At 46.2% G+C, this 22,202-nt stretch overlaps 1 long non-coding RNA gene across 1 annotated transcript; it reads right to left on the bottom strand.

The window, feature by feature from the left end:
- Positions 1-3,064: 3,064 nt before the first annotated feature.
- LOC142037555 (uncharacterized) lies at positions 3,065-17,665 on the bottom strand. The gene is made up of 3 exons (XR_012652401.1): positions 17,587-17,665; positions 8,032-8,145; positions 3,065-3,920 (listed from the first exon to the last, which is right to left on the bottom strand). It is a non-coding gene; the product is annotated as an uncharacterized LOC142037555 (long non-coding RNA).
- Positions 17,666-22,202: the final 4,537 nt, after the last annotated feature.

Raw genomic sequence — 22,202 nt, 5'->3', positions numbered from 1 at the left:
CTTAACACCCGCCCCGGGGCGGTCTGCCCCAGCCCCTCGGGGATGGGGCTGAAAATAAACTCGCCCCCTGCCCCCCCGGGACCGGAGGTAGGGCAGCGCTGGCAGGGCCGGGGGAGCTGCCCCGAGGCAGCAGGGCTGCTTGCACCTGAAACGTTCGGGCTGCCTGCCCCTGATCGCAGGGCCTCCTCCGCCGCGGCCCTCAAGTGCCAGGGTGCGGGAGGTTACGTTAGTGTGTGTGTGGGGGGGGAGCTGCCGGTGAAGGCTCTGCGGGCGCTTTTTGGTTGCTTTGCAGAAGGGAGCAATGATTTTTCGGCAGCTTTACGTCACAGATTGAAAGCCTTTTGCTCCAGCTGGAAGGTGGTGTGGGGTCTGCCACCTACCTCTCTTAACTCCTCTCAGGAAACGTGCTTCAGGCCTCACACGGGAGAGGAAAGAAATGAGCCAGAGGAAAAAAAAAAGAGTACAAGGGAATTACTTCTTCAAGAGCTGTATCTGCAATTAGCTCACCCCCTTGTGACCATGAAACACGGTTCACAACAATACTATTATCGTGTGCTACGCAAGGGGAGAGCGTCGCTCCCACATACATCTAAGGAGGTTTATTCCCAGTGCAAGCAATCCTCCTCACAGGATTTCAGGAAAGACTGCGTTAGCATGAAGTGCTTTTGGTCACGTTTCTCACCCAGAGACGCAGGCTGCACGCCTGGAAAGTGGGGCATCCCTGTCTGGCGGTGCATGAAGCTGATGCAAAGGAAGAGAACCGCACAGCTCTGCAACCTCCTGAAACTCAGGGGTGCGTGTGGGAGTCCCCTCTGTCCCCAGCGCTTTGCCCATTTCTGCGGCTATCCCCTGAAGCCGGTCACACTGCCTAGGAGTTTATCTACCATTCAAAGTAGCTTTAGATCCATCTGCTGATCTCTCAGGAATGCTGAAGGGATTTTATTGTCACATTTATGAAGTGCTTTGAAGCCTTTGGGCGAAAGGGAGAAGAAATGTAAAGCTCTAATTTAAAGTACTTAATTTCCGGTTAGTATTTCTTGAGAGAGTGAATGCCACGCAGGGCACTGTTTACTACAAACGGGGCAGAATTTGATTCAGATGATTAGTCATCTAAGCTTCAAAAGAAATTTTACAACCAATTGGAAATCCTTTGTAGTTTCTTCACTAGCGTCTTGGGTTTGGTTGTTTTGATTGAGGATCGAATGTAACACCCTATTGTTTGCTTTTTCCTGCCAAAGACTGCAGAACAAGTGTGTACTGTCCTCTTTTGGCAGTTGGAGCTCTCCAGGGCACACAGTTCTCCATACTGATATTCTGGTGTTATCTCACGGACCAGACTAACAGCAGAACAGATGATTTTATCTCCTCATACAAGCCTGCACCCTGCTTTACAAGTCTGTCACTTCAGCATCAGATCCAACTTCACTTTAAGATTTGTTTTTTCATTTATAAAGTCACTTGTATTAAAATGTCTGTTTTCAAAGTTTTGATCTGACACATTTCCTGCTTGGCTTGAGGAGTTTATGCTTCATAAATATTTTCTTATGGCATCGATTCTACAGTTTAACCATAGTTACATTAATCTTAAAGTTTGTGCTTTAAGAAACTCTGAATTCTTTATCCTAAAATGCATCCTTAGAGTAAAAGAAACTGAGGTTCTGACTGATCCCTACTGGATTTGCTATGTTTCACCCAAATGGAAGAAAATATTTACTTCATTTTATATACTAGCAAAACCAGAGGTGTCTCTGCTTCCTGGTAGGAGGCTGGCCCAAAACCAGGCAGCCCTTAGTTTGCCTATGTGTTTAGAGGCCAAGCTAAATCCAAGATGCTCCCCAAGCATCTTGCTTGACAAGCTGATTTTGGGAATAATTACAGAAAACTGATTTGTCTCCTGACAGGCTCTCTCCCATAGCAAATGTTTGGTACGTTTAGCAAATGTGAGACAACTCCTCTCTTCTTGTGCCAGCTTTGCTATACCATGCAACAGGCATGCGAGCTGGCGCCAGCAGAGCAGGTTTCTCCACGAAGCGCAACGTAGTCTCTTGGAGAGGTCCCAGCTGGAGAGTCGAAGCAAGATGTGTCTGGTAGCGCTGCGTCCGACCGAGGCATGGCCAAGGCACAGTGCTGTAGCCTGGTTTGCCTCTTGTTTGGAGAGCCACCAGGCAATGCTGAGCTGCCCTTAGTGGCTCTCTGCCTGCCTTTCCCATAGCAGAGCTGTCTGGTGAGCATGGAATGGACATGTTACATCAACTCTCCTCTCTTTCATGGTGCTGCCAAGTCAGATTTGTAAATACAGAAACTTGCTGTTACACTGCAGTGTCAGTAAATGCTGTGATGTGCAACTGGTGGACACGTTGAGTGCATGAACACATATAGGAAGGGGAATAGCTGTGAGATGATAGATTAGAAAAAAAAATGGGTGTTCAAAGTTTGAGAGGAGTCAGGAAGTCCTGGTCTGACATAATGTAATAACAAACGACGAAATATTTTTCCAGAAGAAAATTTTGATTTTACAGAGATGGTTATTTGAGCTACAGTGTGGAATCCTGGCTCGTCTGGTATAAAATAGAGATTTACCCAGAGCTACGTGTCCAGGCAGCCATGGGGCCCTGAGCACATCCTCCCCGCTGCTGGAGGTCTGGCTGCTGGGGCTCAGGGCCCGCTCGCAGCCATGGGGAGCGCTCCCAGGCAGTGAGGCGGGGAGGCCACCACCAGCACTGAGCCCTGGCCTTCGGGAGCTGGTTCAGCTGAGGCTGTTGTCCTTGGCCCCCGACTGAGCTATGGCTATGGGCCCCCAGATCCTCCCCTGCACCCCGACCCGCTGGCTCGCACTCCCGGCCCCTTTGGCTCCCCGGCCTTGAGGGAGCAGCCGGCCCTGGCTGTTTGCTGGCATGCAGCCAGTATGACTTCTAACACCTTCAGTGAATTGCTTGTGAATCCTGTAAATGAAGAAGTATCTCCCAACTGATTATGACAAAGAGTTCCCAGTAGTTCATATATTTGAGAAAAACCTTAGCTTAATTCACAGATAAGATGAAAATGCTAATTTCAGCCAGTAAATTATTCATTTATTTCTTGTAACAGCTGGTTCTGCATAGGAAAAGAAACACAGAAGAAATACAAGTCCCAGAGAGGTAGTCTAGTCCAGCAACAGTGCCCTCCACTAAGAAATGTAGACCTAGAAACTTTATACAGAATAAATCAATTATTTAATTCAAGCTGGTGAATGTTTTAACGTTTAAAAATACCAACCTACTCACTGCAATTATACAGTGAACCATTAAAACATTCATAGAGCAGTAGTCTCACTTAAACAAACAGCTCTTCTACTCTTCCTGGTGTTTGCAGGTACCAGACTGTCAGCCCTTCCTCCCAGGCACCCATGGGTGAAACCCGTGGGCTTCCTGCGGCGGAGGCTGTCCTTTGGAGGAGTTCCACTTGCACAGTGGTGGCTAACAGAGGAAGGAGCCCTACTTTGTAAGATGTGGCCTAATGCAGTGTTTGCTACAGCAATGGCTGCTAAATATTTGATTATCTCAAATGAACACCACCGAGCAGCTGGGTCTGGCACTGTGCTATGGGCTCAGAAATGCAAATCGTTCACTATGAAAATACTGTTATCAGCTTCTCAGGAATGGCTACATTAAATAAACCAGGTGTGAACATCACTCCCAGCCCTAGCGTTATCGTACCAGCCCAGAGCTCCTGCAGCTGCGAGAGAGGAAAGTGGACTGCCTGGAAGAAAAGGCTATGTGTATCTCTGGGAGAGTGACCAGGTTAATGGAAGGATTAAATTCCCCAAGGTTTGGCAATTGTGAGTAGTAACAGGATTTACCTTTTTCCAGAACATGACAGTTCTGTTCCTCTTTTTACTGTCTTCATTTTGCATTCATGAGAGTTGTACTGGCTGAACAGACCTGGACCAGAAGGAAGAAAGTGTTCAAGTTCTTTTACTTTAAATTACAGGCTTTCTCTTTGTCTGTCTGCCTTTCCTTAAAGGACAGATACAAGCTGTTTGGTTAGGAGCTAATCTTACACTCTAAAACCACCCATGGAGGCACTGTTACAGCGTAGTGGACTCCCAGCTCTGCTAGCAACACAAAGGAAAACAAATTTGATTTGTGCTTATGTCTCTACATTGCTCTGGCTGATATAATCTAGACTAAAGAGTATATGTAAATATTTTTGTTTTCCCCTTATAGTTCTGTTGCTCAGTCATTTTATAGAAATTGATTTTTATTTTTTTTGGAAGCCTGTTGGAAAATATCTTTGTTCCAGGAGCTACAGTGAATCTGCCAGTGTTGCCCATTTTGGTGACCACTCAACCTCATCTACCACCAAGCTGCTTTTTTGTGGCTGCTTATTGGTTTTCCTGAAGTTTAGGAGCCCAGGGTGACCTTACTGTATGTTTGACAGGCAGCGGATCTTCTCAGTAACTCTTTAGATGTTCCATACACATTAAATTCAAGGATCACACTCCAACCATTTGTGCATGCACAGTAAATTGGGTTTGGATCTACTGGGATTGGCAGATCTGGGACAGCAAAGTGTGTAATGGCACCACAGGATTCATTGAGAGAAAATTCTCTCAAGTCATTTAAATCTGTCCTTTTTCATTACTGCTTGTTTATTCAAATGTCATATGTCTGTGGAGAAAAATAAGCCAACTCAAGATTTTATGTTTCTACTTTTCGGTTAAGCAAGAGAGCACTTTGAATCCACTTCTGCAAGACCCCCACCACGGTCTCCTCTGGACTGAATGGAGTCAGTTTTCCTAAGAAGTAATGAAAGCTCCAAAAACAGAGAGAGAGAAGGAAAAAAAAAAGAGAAAGGTAATTTTCCAAGTAGAAGCCTGTATGCAATTTCCGAGTAGAAACCCGTATGCTATTTGGGTTGATGCCTGAAAATAACCACAATTCCATTTTATTTTTCCTTCAAGAGGTCTCCTTTAAAGCATGGTCTAATCTTGCCTGGCACCCAAGAGCAAACAGTGCCGTTTGCTTCACGTCCCGTTGGACAACGCTGAAAGACGGCAGTACAGTTGCAATTTTGCAAACTACTTCAGTCCCTTCTGGGACCCGTTTACAGTGGGGTAGATAATAGTTGTCTCTGCTTTGAAGCTAACACCTTTCACTGCGCTGCTGCCTTGCATTTCTGTAGTAATTTATGGTGACATTCACACTGACTTCTCTAAATTATTACACGAAGTGCAGAGTAACAGTTAATCGGATGTAGGGTCTGGCAATACCTTTTTAGCTGCATCAGCAAACACTGCTGAAATTGGGTTTATTGACAGAGTGCTAGAGCGACTCCTGAGGAAACATACACGTACTAAAGTCCATCTTCCCTAAATGTTCCCACGTTGACAGACAGCAAACATCCCATAGCATGGATGCAGTTATACCAGCTACAGGTGATCATAAAGGAACAGTTCAGTCTAATAAAATAAGTGATACCAGTTTAATTTTCTTATGCTGATATGATTGCATCTGCAGCAGTGTAACTGTGTACACAATCACGCCTTTTACAGGCACATGAGCTGGGAGAAGTAGTACAGCACTGTTATCAAGAAGTCTTTGCTAAACAAGATAGGGCCGGGAATTTGAGCACTTCCTGAATTTAACCAACTCCTCTAATAAAGTGATTTTACAGAAGAGAGAACATGAAAATTGATGCAATTAGCAATCGCGTTTTTGGCTATCTGCCCAGAAAAAACTGTGAATCAACAGGCAGATGAATGATTTCCATCCATGTAAATTCAGAGCACCTATGGATGCTCTTTTAAAACACTTCCAGAAGCAAGTGGTAACTCTGGGTCAGGGTCTGACCCCAACTAGCACGTGTCCTCAAAGGGGACAGAGATGTCACACCCCTGCCCCTGAGCTCTGATGTTCCAGACACATCCTCCTCTGCACTGTGCTACGTACCAGCTTCTTCCCTCCAGCGTCCTTTCCTTCTGGCTTTATTCACAAATGAACTGTATCTACCTTTGGGCCCCCAATGGCATGGGAAATGATAGGCAGAGAAGGGATTTCTTTGCAAAACTGTTTGCTGACTGTCCTGCCTGTCTCTTGCGAAGAGCAAGTCTATGTGTGCAACACGTGGCACTAGTCATGTCACTCCTTCCATTCAGCAAGCAGAAGGATAACATACATTTCAAAAGCATATGTTAAACCTGTCCCTCTTCATCTAATTATCAGATGCACTCTTCTTTAATGGAGAGCGTGCAGCTGGTTTCCATCTGCTCAGCAACAGCTCACTTTTTTATGTTGTTGTTTGGGGTTTTTTTTCCTGCTTTGGGTTAAATTGAGAATGAGGTTTCATGAAATGGCTGCTGTCAGAGGGAGCCGCCCTGGTCTGCTCCCTGCCACACGCCACACAGCATCCTTGTTGCCAGCTCTTAGGCTTGTTGGACCTCTCAGCAATCCAGCAATCCCCTTCACCTTATCAAGCAGGGAGAAGACTATTTGCTTCCTAGGTTGGTTCTCTGATGGCTTAAAGAGCAGGCCTGATTCACCAAAGGGTCAGGAAAGCACTGGCAGCAGCAGGAATGCACTGCTGGGAGCAGGGAAGGGAAGATGGGAGCAGGTTGTCCTTTCAGGAGGCAGCTTGCGGTTAGGGCCATGAATGAGCTAATGCCAAATAGCGGTGGTCGCACTCCACTGCTGCTCCCAGCTGCGTTCTCCTGCCCTTTCTCTTGTGCTGAATCTAGCAACAGAGTGGCTTCAGGGTGAGTTGATTCAGCTGGCGGATCTGGCTGAAAACTACTCATTTTTATGGCACGGTTAGTTTGCCGCTGTTATCAGCCAGATGAACAGATTCGCCCTGTGGCCATACAGCCACTAGACGCAATATAAGGAAAGCAGCGCAAACAGGAAGCACAGGCAGCAACTAGCTTGTAGATCAGCTCAGCTGTAATACCAAACTGCACCCTAAGAAGTAGCCACACCAATCCAGCCACCCTGCTGTTCCTGCAATAGTCACATCACTAGATAGTTTGCTTCCCTACCTGTGCTCTTCTGCTCTAATGACCATCTTTTCAGTGCGGGAAGTGTATTTTTATCTCCCTTATTCCATGTGAGTAGAATTGCACTTCAGCAGGCAATTTCAACCTCTTCTGATTTGTGGACTGCTAGTGGAGAGGCAGATCCTGCACAGTGGGACTAAATCTATTGACTTCCATTCCTTTGTGGCTTTTGTGGACCTTGGAAGTCGTTCACAGTGGCAACAACAGTAGACTGAAATCTACTGCGCAGCAGAACTGCTGAGAATCACAAGTCCCATCAGACTGGCGATAGTGTTTTGACATAATTTTCTTCTCTTTTTTTTTTTTTCTTTCTCATCAAGGATAATAAAATCAGAACAGACTATGGTGTGCGAGGCTGGTGAACAAAGATGGAAACTTTGAGCTAAAACCTCCTCCCTCTGTTTTCCTAATGGACAGCACAGGACAAATTACTGAGACAAGACTTCCCATTCTCTTTATCTGTGAGTAGGCTGTCCTCAAAGGAGATAAGCAGTAACATCCTTTCTTATAAAAGTAATGCAAGTTCCTTTGTTGCAGGACAGAGTCATAAATCTATGTTTGTGTATGGGCTGCACTAGTAACTGTGCCTTTTCTTGGCTTGCAGATGTTCCTCTTGGAGAGACTGTGGCTCCTCTCCCCATCACTGCAGAAGGCTGTGTTATGGTACGATGGGGTTTCGGTGGCCATACTGGCTCGCAGTGAAATGCAGCCTCCTTCCTTTTATCCCAACCTCTCTCTCTCTTTTTAAACTGGCTTTATTCCCAGATCTCCTTCACAGCCCAGCCCCATAAACAATTGAGTCACTACAATTGTCAGGGTGAAGGGCTGCAAGGAGAGGAGTGTGAATGAGAGAGGTGGCAAAGGGAGTGGCAGGCAGCACCTCCTTTAAGCTGCCAAACCCTCATTTTTCATCAAGCCAGAGCTCAAGACTGGCACATTTAGTACATCCATAATCTGACCCAGCCTCTTTGGCTTAAAATGTCTACAGTTTATTTACATACCTTCTGGTCCCTATCTTGCTGATTGATGCTTGAGATGAATTGCTGCTGAACAGGTCATATGTTTTTTCTCTTAAATATAGGGAGACGTGAATCCTCTTCCTTTCACATGCTTTGCTGCAAGATAATGAAATCCTTGAATGAGGAGGGGAACGACATATTAACATATAATTTAAAGTAGTCATGGAGTCATCCACTGGGGACCACATCATGCATCTCATGTAAAACAGGGTCCGGGATGGCTGGCATGTGAGGGAGTTTCATCAAGGAAAAACAGGGCACGAGTTCTCAAAGGAAGAGCTTATCCAAGGTGGTTACGTCTTACCAGCCAGATTTCTGAACCGTATTCCCAGGAGAGAGGTATCTGAATGCCTGATTCAGTAGTGATGCGCTCCTACACACCAGTCCTAAAATAGCAGAGGTTAACAACACTCAAAATGTCAGCACTAGGCCCCCGAGATAAAACGCTATCATGATGAAAGGAGCAATTCTCTTGCTTCCTTCCGTCTGCAGAATCTGTATAAGCTGGCCTCCACTTAAGGAGCCTTCCCAGTGCAATTATGTGAGTTAAGAGCTGGGTCTTTTGCTGACATAGTTATGCTGATAAAAGCCCTCGTTTAGATGTAGCTATACAGACAAAGGCAGGAAGAGTGCATCTTTAACCTCACTGAGATCCAGCAAAAAAACCCCTATCTCTAGTATAGACAAGCCCTTAGGTTCAAAAATATGTGAATGTAATATCTCCTTTTGTGTGTTGCTTTTATTACAGGCCTCCGTAGAGTGCCCGTCATTGTAATTGTTGAGCAGCCTTTATATAACAGCAAAACAACAATATTTTTCCAGCTAGAGAACAGGCTCTGATATTCACAACAGCAACTGACATTTCTTTCTAGATCAAAACCTGGGGAAGGAAATTCCTTGCCAGATGGAGTCCCAAACATCACTAGCTGTGTGCCCAGCACCTCCCAGTAACCTGTTAGCCATGACAGACAGCCGGTTCTTGCTAAACCTCTCTATTCAAAAAGAGGGCAGTAGCAATCTTTGCTGGTTGAACCTTATTGCTATGGTGCGAAATGCCACATTCAGGTCAGTGGGTATTCCTTCTGACCCCCTCACTACATTTTGCGTGCAAAATGTAATTGCCTCACTGTTGATTACTTTAACAGAATAATCCAGTCCCCAGGCTTTAGTGGCCATGTCAGGAAGGGGCTGGTCCTGATTAGGACTCCCGAATTCCACAAAAATAAGTAAGAGAATATCCAATACAACTGGTTTGATGAAAATAATACTAATTTAGAGGCAAGTAATTTAATGCACTACAAAATATCTCATAATTTTTTATCTTTTTAACAGTCACCTAGGAGTCAGGAGAAAAATCCTTCAGGAGGACTAGAAAGCCCTGAAGATCCAAAGAAGAAAATGTCTCTAACCACATGTGAAAGAAACAAGATGTCAGCTTTGGCATCACGTTCATTGCAAAAGGATCCAAGTTTTCAATTAATTTTCTTTTTTTAAAGAGCTTGTTTTTCCTCGACTTGTAAAATATATTAGAGGGAAAACATCTGTTTTGAAAGAAAAGTCCTTTTTTTCCCCCAGTGACACATTGCAAGATCTTGCCTTCTAATGCCTTGCAGGAGTTAGTTTGATGATTCCAACACCCTAAAGCTCCAAGACTCTACAAAGAGGTAGTGAAAGGATTAAATAAATTACTTGGTCACTGTGGAAAATCATAGCCAGGGAGTCAGAACACCAGGAGCCTGAGGTTTCTATGGCTATTGTACGAGACAGACAGCTTCATCTTGTCACCCCTGTAGGATTGCAGTACTGTTTTCTTTTCTTCTTTGAACAAATGGGCTCATGGCCACCGATTTACCCGTCTCACTTCTAGAAGTGTGGAAGCCACTTAGTTGTCGCAAAGCCTCAGACAAAGGTAGACAAAAGCTTTGCAAAAAGTCTCAGCCATCCTTATTTAGAATGGAGGCTGCCTGATAGCTAAAGAACTGAGCTCTTAGTTATCAAGGGGTATAGTACAATCCTAAATAATCTGCAGACTATTAGAGGACAAATAAAGGCTCTGGCTGGGAAGTTATTGAGTGAATGTTCAAGGATTTCCAGTATCCTGTTTCCTAGGTGCTATTAAAAACCCACAACCTTAAATTCCACAGCAACTCAGCTCCCCCTGTGATACCTTTATGTATGCATGGCTGGACGCAAAAAATTTGCCAGCTCTTACCTGACAGCATATTGCTACACGCTGTAGCATGTAAATTCATCTCTGTCTGTTGACACAATTCACCCTTCTTCAGCATCACTTTATTTAAACAACCATACGGTGTTTGTTCGCGTGTGTATTTGTACGTAGAAGAGCCTAGCTCCCCCAGTCAGCTGCTCATCCTGCTAATGCTGCTCATGCTGCAGCAGTGAACAGCCCGAGCGCCCTGGCAAATTGGGGGAACCCGAGGGGTTTCCAGAGAGCCGGCAGGGAAGGATGGGCCTGCACCCGCAGCACCGTCGCCTGGGCACCGATGGTGCTCCCTCCCAAGCTTCCCGTGTGACTGGAGGCCGCTCGCTTTCATTTCTGGGTGCCTCTCATTTCCTCACGGATGAAACATCCCTGCTCGGGAGCTGGGTGCAGCCAGCGCTCAGAGACACGGCCGAGCCCGTCCTGCGGTGTGCGCGTTTGCCTGATGCCAAGTCATTCCTCACATTGCCTAACTGCCCCGTCACCTTTGGTAACAGTCGTGTTTGGCAGCCCACCATTTCCTCGCAGGCTGGTGACCTCACCGCTGCTTCAAACCTGTGTCAGAGAAGTTTACCCGTCACTTAGGAACAGGCCGTTCTTCACCCACGCTACAAAGGCCCTGTCTGCACTACAAAACAAACAAAATCAACCTGCCTACAACACCGCGGCCACTTTGGACTGCTTAGTCTTGTCAAGGACGCAGAAAGGACCTGGAGCTCGCGCTGATCTGCTCGGCTCTGCGAGGCAGGAGGGTGCTGTTCCTCAGCCCGGCTGCTCCCCATGACAGACCCCGCCGAGTCAGGGCTCAGCCCAGCGGGACTTCAGGCAACCACTGCAGCTAACTGGGCACTCGTGAGATTTTTTTTCTGTCCTTTTTATGTAGCTGTCGCTTCCTGGACTCATATTGTTTGAGCTCTCTCATTTTGTTGCAGAGAATTGAATTGCATGGACCGCTGGTAATGTCAGCTCACCAAACGGCAGGCCTGGTGACTAAAGGAAAAGGACGGGAAGGGGGAAAGCACAACGAGAACAGCCAGGCTCCCCTTCTTGCCCTGCCACTCACTGGCTTTTGCATAACTGCGGGCAGGCCGCTCAGCCGTCCCATGTTTTAGTAAAACAGAGACAGCACTGGAAAATGTATCAAGATCCTCGACGGAAGGAATTCCACAGAGTGAAATGCGGGGATTATTCCTAAATGTTTCTTGTTCAGATTTTAGAGAAGAATTTGCTTTACTGCACCATCCATAGTTTCAGGGCTGTCCTTAACAGAGACCCAGCCGAGACCCCATCTCCAGTACTGTAACGGTGTGTAGTGCTAGCACAATTCCACAGTCATTCACTTCTCTCTGTTCACTCGAGATTAATAAATCACATTTTCTTAAACAGCCCTGCTTTTATGGGAAATTTTGGCCTGGTTAGTGTGTTTTCAAATATATGTAGCCACATCCAGTTAAGGACAAAAATAGGTTTCATATATTGAATAATATATTGCTGGACTTGCCCCATGCAAGAGCTCGGCTTATAAATATGTGAACAACACCCAGCAAAACCACCCAAAGGAAAGGTTTGCTGCTCTGTTGTCACTATGTAGGGATCACTGATAGCACATAGTCAAGTGCTAGGTAAAAGTCAGGCTACATTGCAAAGCCAGATAAAATTACCTTTCTGTTAACAAACTGTGTAAAATTACCCAGTTTGTCTAACCTTGAATTCCTCCTGGTTTCTGGGGAGTTTACGTCCCAAATTCCTTGAACTATATAATAAGATGATTGCTGTAATATTTTATTTTGGTTGTGTGCACATGAAATAGGACGGACTGGTAATACACCAGAGACTGTGTAGAGCAGCAGCTGTTACACTTTCAAAGAGCATTACTGATCTTTTTATAGTTGGCTGCAGTTGACATCACGTCTAAATAGAGTCTCGCTCTAAAATATGTTCCACCTAGCCTATGCAACCTTAAAACCACGCATTGCTGGGAAGAGAGAGGGTCACAGGAAGCAGTGCAATGCCAGCACGGAAGTAAAAGCCTGGGGATGTTTTTTTCTTCTTTTTCCTGCATCCATTAGAAATGCTCTTGAAAGCCTTCTTCAGGAAAAGCAGCTGCCTCTGGAGAAGAATGACAGGGTGAAACCTCTCATCTCGGGACCCAGCGTTCAAAGCTGGCCCAGGTCAGCAGTGACTGACGACTGAAGTGATAGCTCTCTTAGTGCCTCGCAGACGACTGTCCAGACCAAAAGAGGCTAAGTGCTTTTACGCTGTTACCACTGGTGCCACCGTGATGCTGCTGCAACCTGGGTAAAAGTAGCTGTGCAGTAAAAATCATTGGTGAGGAGCACCACACACCCAAGCCCCTTTATGGACCGGACCAGCAGCTTTCAGAGTTTTCAGGATAGTGCTTTGCACCATACTCACTATTAAGAAAATAACAAAGCTGAGTTTGGGGAAGCTTATCCAGGACTCCAGGATATTGAGAATAACAGTCGCCGAGGGTGGCATCTGCTGTGGCACAGACCTCCTGAATGAAACCTCTACATTGCTTTAAATCCTCGCAGCATGGTGCACCACTGCCCTGAGGACCTTCTGCAGTAGCACGAGGGAGAACAGTTTCGGAACAAGTCCCATAAACCTGAAGACGGGGACTCACCACACTGATTTGGAGCAACTACTGCCTGTCCTCTGCCATCTCTGTAGCTAACACAAAGGGATTAGGTACTAAGGAAAGAGTTTGGGCTAGGATGGCCCTCCACACTGCAATGCTCCATGAACTCACCTGGGCTACTATAGCACATAAAAAGCCACATACTTCCCCTGCCTGCTAGAGAGATATGGGTTGAGATATATGATGTGCTTCTTCCCTATGCCTGCCTGGCATTTCTGCCCAGCTAGCAACGATGGCAGCCCATGGAGCTGAAATCACACATACTAATCAAGTATTTTTCCTCAAAGTATCCAAATTGTTGCCCTGGTTCCTTCCAGGCTCCCTTTTCTCATTTCATCATCACATCTGTCAGCTGACAACAGACGTGATAATACAATGATAGGAGCAGCCGCTATGACTGCTGTGTGTAAGTGGTTCTCTTCCATGTGGAATATTCAGAAGACACTTTTGGTTCAATTTCTTTCAAGGGTGCTGCTCAGGGGACTGCCCATGTAATACAAGACATGCAAACTGGGGTACAATAAAATAGGGGAGGCTGAAACTCTGCCAAATAAAGGTTTAGCGCAGAGGTTTTACCAGTGCTGATTGTATGAGGTCTAGCCCCCAAAACTTCTAAATCCACCTGTGCTTGTGCGTATCTGAATATCTATACTACTATATTGCTGGACATAGTCCATGTGAATGGCCTGGGTTTCCTGATGTACCTTTCACAGCTTTACATGCGCTGCACCTCCCCTCTGAGTCTGTGACTGAAGATCATTTGGTTTTCAACTATGGTTTCTTCTGAGATCCTAAAAGACCTCACGGGGAAATGTCAATGTCTTACTCTTTCCCTGACCTGCTCTGTTTCATCTTGCAGGGAGCCACCACCGTCCTGGCAAGAAGTCCATTTAAAAGGCCAAGCCAGGGATGTATAGCCTACCTTCACCAGGAAAGGCTGCAAAATGTGAGGAGATGGTGCATCACCATGGTCTGAGAGCCTTCCCCAGACATTGGTTAGGTGGCGTGCCAAAAACGTCATGGCTAAGAGTTACTGGTACAGCCCCTTTCACAATCTGCCACTGTTTACTGTCTCAAGGGTGTGATGGCACAATTTGACCTTAAAACTGCATGGACACAAGCCTCCTCTATGCTGGAAAATGCATCATCCTCATAGCCAAGTGCATCGGCACGTACCCAGCACAGCAGCCAGGAATGATCAGCACTGCCTTCCCCCTTCCAAAATGTCAAACGAATTTCTGCTTAAACCTGTGACACCGGCAACCACAGAAGTCCTCTCCAGCCTCACCCCGAGGTTGTTGCTGCCCTCTTTATGCTGTGCTCCCACCTGGCACTACACGAGGGGACCAGCGGAGAGTGTCACACCGTCTCCTCACCAAGGCACACGCAGCCCATGTACTTCATGCAGGGCAACTGAGAGCAGTGCCCTACAGCATCCCCACAACGTTACCAGTGCTGCCCTCTGCTCTTCTGCGCTGTAATAAAAACGCAGTTCTAACAGCAAAATCTCTGTTTTAACAAGCACTGCTTATTTTCTTCAGGAAGGAGGCGGAAAATAACACTTTGCTATATAGCAGCAGCCATACTAGGAGTATTTTGCTAATGTAGTCCACCAAGAAATAGGTCTAATGGGGGCATTTCCTCACCAAAAAAGTGCCAGCCAAAGCAGGTACATCCCTTGCTTATTTCTGCTGTGCCTACTAGAGGCACTGCTAGCAAACGTATTTTCCACTTAGCTTTCCCCTTCCTATTCATGCCACGCTCAATGGTCAATTCCCAAATGGCCCAAACTTCACCCAGAAAAAAAAATTGCAATTATCTAAACTATGGCTATTCTGCAAGTGCTCCAAAGAGCACTTCATGACTCCTTTTCCTCATGATTTCTGCATGCATACATGGAGAAAACCAGGAACCCTGACCCACAGATATAGATAGGATTTCACAGGAGTGGCTCTCCTTTTGTTGTGAAGAAAAAGTGAATAACTCTTTCCTGCTGTGTGATGTGGTCCACAGTTTCTGCATCTGCTGAAAACACTGGCAAGAGTTTGAGAACTGACCCTGGGAAATGTGGACAGAGAAAAGAGGTCAGGCAGACCTGCAATGACCGGGTCTTCTGCAGCTCTTTGTGCATATGAATTTTACATGGTCCTAAGTAAAATTCCCATCTGAAACCAGCTTTTCCACTTTGGTTAGCCAAAGGAATCTGGTGAAGCTGCATTGCTGCAAGATTAGATTAAAGCCTGGAGAGCAGGAAGCAGGCACAGATCCTGCTCTGGAACAGGGATCTTCTAGGAACAATCCTGTGTGCCTTCACCAGCGTGCCATGCACCTTCCCTTCAGCAACAGTGCCACAGGCAAGTTACAGTGGCATTTGATGTATATGTTTGGACAGCCCAGACTTGGCTATATGCTGTTAATGGCAACTTGCTGCTACAGAAAGCTGAAATGCAAAGACCTCTTTGAGATGAAGGAGGTCAGCGCTCACATACATTCTGGACACTTTGTTAGGGTGAAGAAAGAGTGCAATATACAGGGGTTTGCTTGTGTGGGCACCTGTGTGGCTCCTCACATCTCACAGCTAGAAATTATCCTTGTCCCTCAAGCAGGAGCCTGCTCCATGCAGCCAGTGGAAAGATCACCATTTGCCTAAAGAGATGCAAAATCAAGCTCTGTGGACAAGGAGGATCAGACTTCTCAGTGTCAGCAGGTTCCCTGTTTCTCCTGGACTGCTCTATACATGCCAGGACTCCTGCTGCCTTATCTGATAAGAAATACAAAACACGGAGGAAGGACAGTTCAACCAAGAGAGATTAATCAAAGGAAACTCCTTATCTTCTCACTTCTGCCCTTTGAAGACCCCAACTTTTTCTATCCCGGCAAGATTTGAAAGAAATACAGCCTCTTTGAAATGCTAGAAAACCATGGATGCTGCTATGCTGGCACTGACCAAGACACACAATGTAGAACACCCAGGTGATGCTGTGATTGACGTGATATTGTGCCCAGTTTTGCAGTTTCCAGCCACCATCATAAAGACTTTGTCTACAGTCGTGCTTCAGGCATGGACAATGAGCCTGAAAGTAGTAACAAGAGGATAGCAGTGGTGGAACTGCAAATAGAAACTTACACTTCAACACCCCTGCACCCTTTTTTGATCACTCAGCCTTGCAGCAAACTCTCGCCACTCCTTTATACCTTCTCTTACCTCAAAGACCTTAAGACAGCCTCCCAGATGTGAAGATATGACAGCAAAAGAGGAAAAACGTGGTTGCCTAAAGATATGGGGGGATGGTTAAAATGGCAGTAGAGAGCTGCTGCGATCACTGCCGCCTGGAGTCACTCTCGATCTGGGATTGCAGTTGTCTCATTTGGAGTAATAAATGTATTTGCTCTTTGGCATGTGTCCAGCAGCACGGAGAAACTTCCAGGGGGCGGGGAAGAAAAGCTGTCAAGGAGAAAAGTCTTAAATCCCCCAAGTAATATGTGTAAGACAAGCTTGGTCAAATGCAAAAGAGAGGGGAAAGAATCAAGAGGACTAAAAGATAGTGGAGAAAGAGATAAAAGTACCAATAAAAGGAAAGAGAGGAAGACCTGTAGACAACAAAGGAGAGGATTAGACTAAGGAGGTGACAAGGGTGCACCCTTGACAAACGGGGTCAAAGTCAAATAGAAAAAAAACCCTGCCAGAAATAAAAGCAGAGAAGCTGAGCTTCAATAATAGGAGAAGAAAAACAGCTGTCATATAAAATAGGGACAAGAGAACAAGAGGCAGTTTCAAGGTCCGGGGCAAGAGCTGCCTGAGCAGGGCAGCCCGGGGGGCACCGGTCCTGGGTGGAGGGCAGGGACGTGCCCTAGAAAGCGTTGTTTGTGGAGAGGAGTGAGGCAACATGCAGGACAGTATCGGATGGCTTATCTGGGATGGTTGAGGAAGGAGGATGGGATAGTGGGGGAGGAAGATGGAGATACTTTTCTATGCAAATGAGTGGAGCTTCTGTGTGAGTCAGACACTAGAATACTGTGCCGTGGGCTTACGAAAATCAGGATAACATGCAAAAATAATGCCTACTGGGTTCATTGCATGGTATTTTCTTTCTTCTTCTTTTCTTCAGTTTGATTTTAAATAGCAAAGAAATATGAGTCAATTCATGCATGGAAGATAATTACTTCATCAAATGGCATAGTAACCACTGCACTCCCCAGCTACAATCACCTGAAACTGCTGATTTAATGATCAACTGCAAATCCCCAACTCAGGTGGAACTTCCCACCTTCCATCTACATGTTAAAGCTGAAAATCTTCCAAACTGTACAGAGGCCTGAATATCTTTGAAATTAAATACCCCAGAAAAAAATGCTAGAGCAAAATGGCTTTGTTGCAAATGCTGTGATACACAAGACACCAACAGTCCCTTGTCTCCAAAACTAACCAGAAAAGAAGATGGGAAACAGAATGAATGGTAAGACTGAAGCCAGAGCACCGGCCTTGGCACGTGTTTAAGCAGCAGCAGGGAAGCGCAGGGGAGCCAGCTGAAGAAATCTCCAGTCAATACCACTCAGAGAGGGAAGACTTGTGGGGTTTAATAGCACCAGAGCAGCCAGGGGCAGAGAAAGCTGGTGGATCTGTGTTCGTATGGGAACGGGCATCTGACCTTACCGGGAAACTTCTGGTTCTATGTATTGCCTTCTGGTTTGAACCACTGGAGCAAAAATTGCTTCATATTTGGATCCTTTCCTCAATAACCTTCAACAAAAGAAAGAAGAAAAAAGTTAAATTCTCATAAAAACGTATTAATTTCAGCAGCTTGCACGCTCGGACAGATACCAAACACTGCAGGACAGAAACAGAGAATCTTATGACTGTCATTTTGCTATGTCGGGATAGAAGGAAGACCTTGCTGCATGCAGGGGGTGATGATAAGGGTTTAGGAGTTTGCCAAGAAAAGGTACAAAACAATGCCTTAGCACTGCTTGCTAAGGCCAAGGAGCCTGAAAAAGGAAGAGAGAGGACTGTGTGGAGCTTTTCTTTCTGTTATCCAGTGCTATTAAAAGAGGATGTGGCCTCTCTGCTATGTATCACCCTGCCTTCCCCTGCCAGCCCTGCTATGGGTGCCTATTCTGGCTGCACCCTGGAAGGCTGCCTCTCCTAAGTAAGTGCTGTATGAAAAGGAAGTAAACAGGGTCCTGTCTTTTTCCTTACCTCTTCCATTCTTACCTTCTTCTTTGGTTTTGGGTTTTTTTTGTTCATCTGCAGAGATAGAGTTTTTTCCTTTGCTTGTACAGTGAATTAATTAAACATTACCGGGAGCTCAGATGACCCAGTAATTTTATATATACAACTACCTGCATCAACAGTTGTTATAAAATGCTTCATTAAGGAAAGTATCTCTAAGAATGGGGTATGACCTTGTTAAGGGCATGCAAGTAAGCAAAGCAACATGATGAGCTCTATTAAATAGATGCTTTAGGTTCTCTCACGGTACCACATGCTATAAAATCAGGGAGGGCACAGAGATAAATTGCAACAAGGAATTGTTTAAGCCTAAGGCTTGCTGCCACAGCAATCTTTGTGGGACTGCCCACTCACTGCAGAAGCAACAGTGCGAGTCAGGTACACACATCCTGCCATTCTCAGGGCATCTCAAAACTCAAAGGCGGGCTGAGGTTTAACAGTGTCTAAATTCAACCGCAAATATCACCTGCCCTTTCAAGCAGCTTCTCCTGTCCCCAGTAGCTTCCTCCCTATTGCCCTTTCCTTTCCCTCTTCCCACCCTCACCATTTGCTCTTATCTGCCTCCCACTCCCAAATCCTTGATCTTCCTCTCCCTCTGAAGGTAGGGAGCCAGCTGCCAGCCATCAGACATACTCTGCTCTTGCCCCTTTGCTACATCTGGGTCCCCTCTGAACCTGGACGTCTCACCCCAAATCTGTTCCTGTTGGGATTTAGCAAATGCAGCCCCTTGATCTTTTCATATGCATTTGCTAGATTCTTACGCCTCCCTCATGGCCGCTTTCTTCAAGGCTTTCTGGGTGTCTGAAGCTCTTATCAAGTCCTCGGAACAGAATACACGAATGGCACCACCAGGTCTTGAAGTCACGTCTCACACCTCTCAGGAAATGGCTTACCCCACCAAGTCACATCCCCCTCCTAAGCACACGGCTGAAGTCACAAGACACCATTAGTTCCTTGTTGCCAAAACCAAAGAGAGACAGCAGTTTAATTTTCAAAGGAAAATAGATCATGCATATATAGATGTAATCAGATCCTAGCCAAACGAGACAGTCATCTTTCAGAGAGAAAACAACCACTTGTCACATCGCATTTATTTTAACCCCGTGGAAGACCTGTGCATAAAGCTATTGGACAAGACTGGCCCTTTACTTTGTGATCTGCAATAACTGGTGGCACTGCAGCTGGGCTGGGCTGCACAAGCAGTGTCCTGCATTGGGGACTGATGTCACCAGGCTCTGACATCATTCTGGTTCTCCAACGTGATGGGCTCCATCATATATTTCTTAGCCGTAGGTACAAAAGCCCTGAAAGGGCTTCAGCCCGGCCCCTTGGTCACTATTTGGGATGCTGCGGCCACACCGCTGTGGGTCCTGCTGTCAGCCAAATGACAGGGACAGCACCGCTCTCCCTTTCACTCCCCAGCGCCCAGGCGCCTGCTGGCTACCGGGACAGCCTGGGGACAGCCTGCAGCGTGGCCGAGTCACGCTTCCGACCTTCCGACTGGATCCACCTCACTGTCTCACAGCTGGAGGCGAGCCTGAGGGTCAGAGACAAACCCAGCCATTTCGGCTTTACAGACGGTGAAGCTGAGGCACAGGAGTCAGCATTCTGCTTGGGACCACGCAATAGCGGCATCCTCAGCCTGCGGCGCTTTTCAGACAAGTCACTGTACTGATCACACCCGCCACACGCGTGCCGTGGGAACGGCACGGCCCTAAGTGTGAGCGTGCCATCGTCCATCCTTCCGAGAGGCAGGAGGAGTCCTCTACATCAAATACGCTTCCTGGGCTGACGAGGAAGGCAAAACCCCTTTTCTCTGTAGGGTGCTGGTCCCTGTCTTCAGACGGGCTGGGATCTGTTCCGGGACTCCCCTAGGAGCAGCGGATGATGTGCGGGGTGAGGCAGTGAGGACGTCCTCAGCACCCTGCCAGGGCCCTGGCGAGGAGGAGCTCTCAGGGACACAGCTCAACAGCCAAGGTAGACAGGCAGCTCAGCTCTCTCAAGAATACGCTTCAAGATCTGCAAACTATGCCAAAGTGAGGACTATACGCAGCCCACCTTCTCGAGCTCTTCCTTGTTATAGCCATGAGGGCTAAAAACATAAATCCTATGAAATGACAACTTTAAATTAAAAACATGACATCACTGTGAGATCTCAGAACTCTACCGAAAAGCCTGGGTGTGCCTCAATATATAGATCTTGGGGTATGTACATTGGGAAGACCTGATAAACCTCTAAAAGCATTCGGAGGCTGTAAAGAGCTTTGTCACAGCAAGTAGAAGCAATTGGAGGGAAATTAGGTATTCATCTAAAGATTTCCTCTTAGGCAGAATGAAAAAAAACTCAAAACCTAAGCCTAGTGTGCATTAATGATTTTTGCTATCAGGGCCCTGCTAGAGAAGCTGGAAATTATACAGCATTTTCATGCCAGCAGAAGCTCTGGAGCAGATGTAGTTATGTATGCAACCATAAAAATGTGTCTGGTCTACAATTAATTCTATTTGTGAGATAGTTCTACAGGCATGGCTTCTTCAATATAGCTTAAACTTAAGCTAAGTCTTAACAGCAAAAATGTGGTTTTGTCTTAAACTTCCTCTTAGTTAATGAAATCAGGTTTGTGTGACCTTGGTTCTTTCTTTGGTCAGTCTCCTAATATAAGCTTTTGAACCTGTTGGCCAGTTTCAGTTAAAGCAGATGTGGAAATTGAGATCTCCAAGATACCAAGTCTGTGCAAGTTTAGTCAGGGAGACAAGAAATCGCTAAATTTGCACTACTAAAAGCTTCAGTCCTGGGTTTAGACACCACAGAATTCATGTTAAAGACAGCCACCAAAAAGAAAAAAATAATAAGCTTTGCTGGAATGAAAAAATACCGTGCAAGAGCTGTCTCCCTGCAGAGTCTTAGAAGGAACAAAGTGATGTGACAAGCCAGAAGAGTTTGAACACAGCTGTCCTGGTTTCAGCTGGGATAGAGTTAATTTTCTTTCTAGTAGCTGCTATAGTGTTATGTTTTGGGTTCAGTATGAGAAGAATGTTGATAACACACTGATGTTTTCAGTTGTTGCTAAGTAGTGTTCATACTGAGTCAAGGATTTTTCAGCTTCTCATGCCCAGCCAGCAAGAAGGCTGGAGGGGCACAAGAAGTTCAGAGGGCACACAGCCAGGAGACCTGACCCAAACTGGCCAAAGGGTCCATGTGATGTCATGCCCAGTATGTAAACTGGGGGGAGTTGGCCTGAGGGGGGATCGCTGCTTGGGAATTAGCTGGGCATTGGTCAGCAGGTGGTGAGCAATTGCATCGTGCATCACTTGTTTTGTATATTCCAATCCTTTTATTAGTATTGCCATTTTATTATTATCATTATTAGTGTCTTCCTTTATGTTCTATTAAACCATTCTTATCTCAACCCACAAGTTTTACCTTTTTCTTCCCGATTCTCTCCCCCATTCCACTGGGTGAGGGGGAAGTGAGTGAGTGGCTGTGTGGTACTTAGTTGTTGGCTGGGGTTAAACCACGACAACAGCAAAGGCTGTTCTAGCGGTTACAAACCACTGCATGGCAAAACCCATCGTGTCTCATCCCCTCCAGGACTGAGCAGCAGAACTGCTCACGTGCATTAGTTATCTAAAGGGGTGCGTTTGTTTTGGCAGCGAAGACACGACTGTATGTCACACTGCCGCCTACTCTTGCCATGTGTTCTGGGATGCTTCCCAAGCCCCAGCTCCTCAAGTCACGTAAGGCAGGATCTTAATCTGCACTTTCAAAAGATGACTTTGTGGCCCTCAACAGCCTGAGGGAACCTCCCCAGCTTGATACGCAAAAGGCTGAAAAGCCAGCAGGCCAGCAAACCTTGCACAGGGCCCATCTCCCCCTTCTTCTCCAAAATCCCAGTGTTTTGGTGCCTGTCTTATCCTTGCTGGACTCTTGGAGCTGGCAGCGGTGACACGATAGCGTGTTCTCCACCTGAAGCTTAAAACCATGTTTTCATTGCAGGTACAGGTGCATTTCATATTGTGAGAGTCTCCTGGACACAGGTACC

Source organism: Buteo buteo, chromosome 12 (assembly GCF_964188355.1).
Source record: "Buteo buteo chromosome 12, bButBut1.hap1.1, whole genome shotgun sequence".
NCBI classification, from domain to species: domain Eukaryota; kingdom Metazoa; phylum Chordata; class Aves; order Accipitriformes; family Accipitridae; genus Buteo; species Buteo buteo.
The sequence above is the reverse complement of the archived record's forward strand: the minus strand, read 5'-3'. Positions and strand labels throughout refer to the sequence as shown.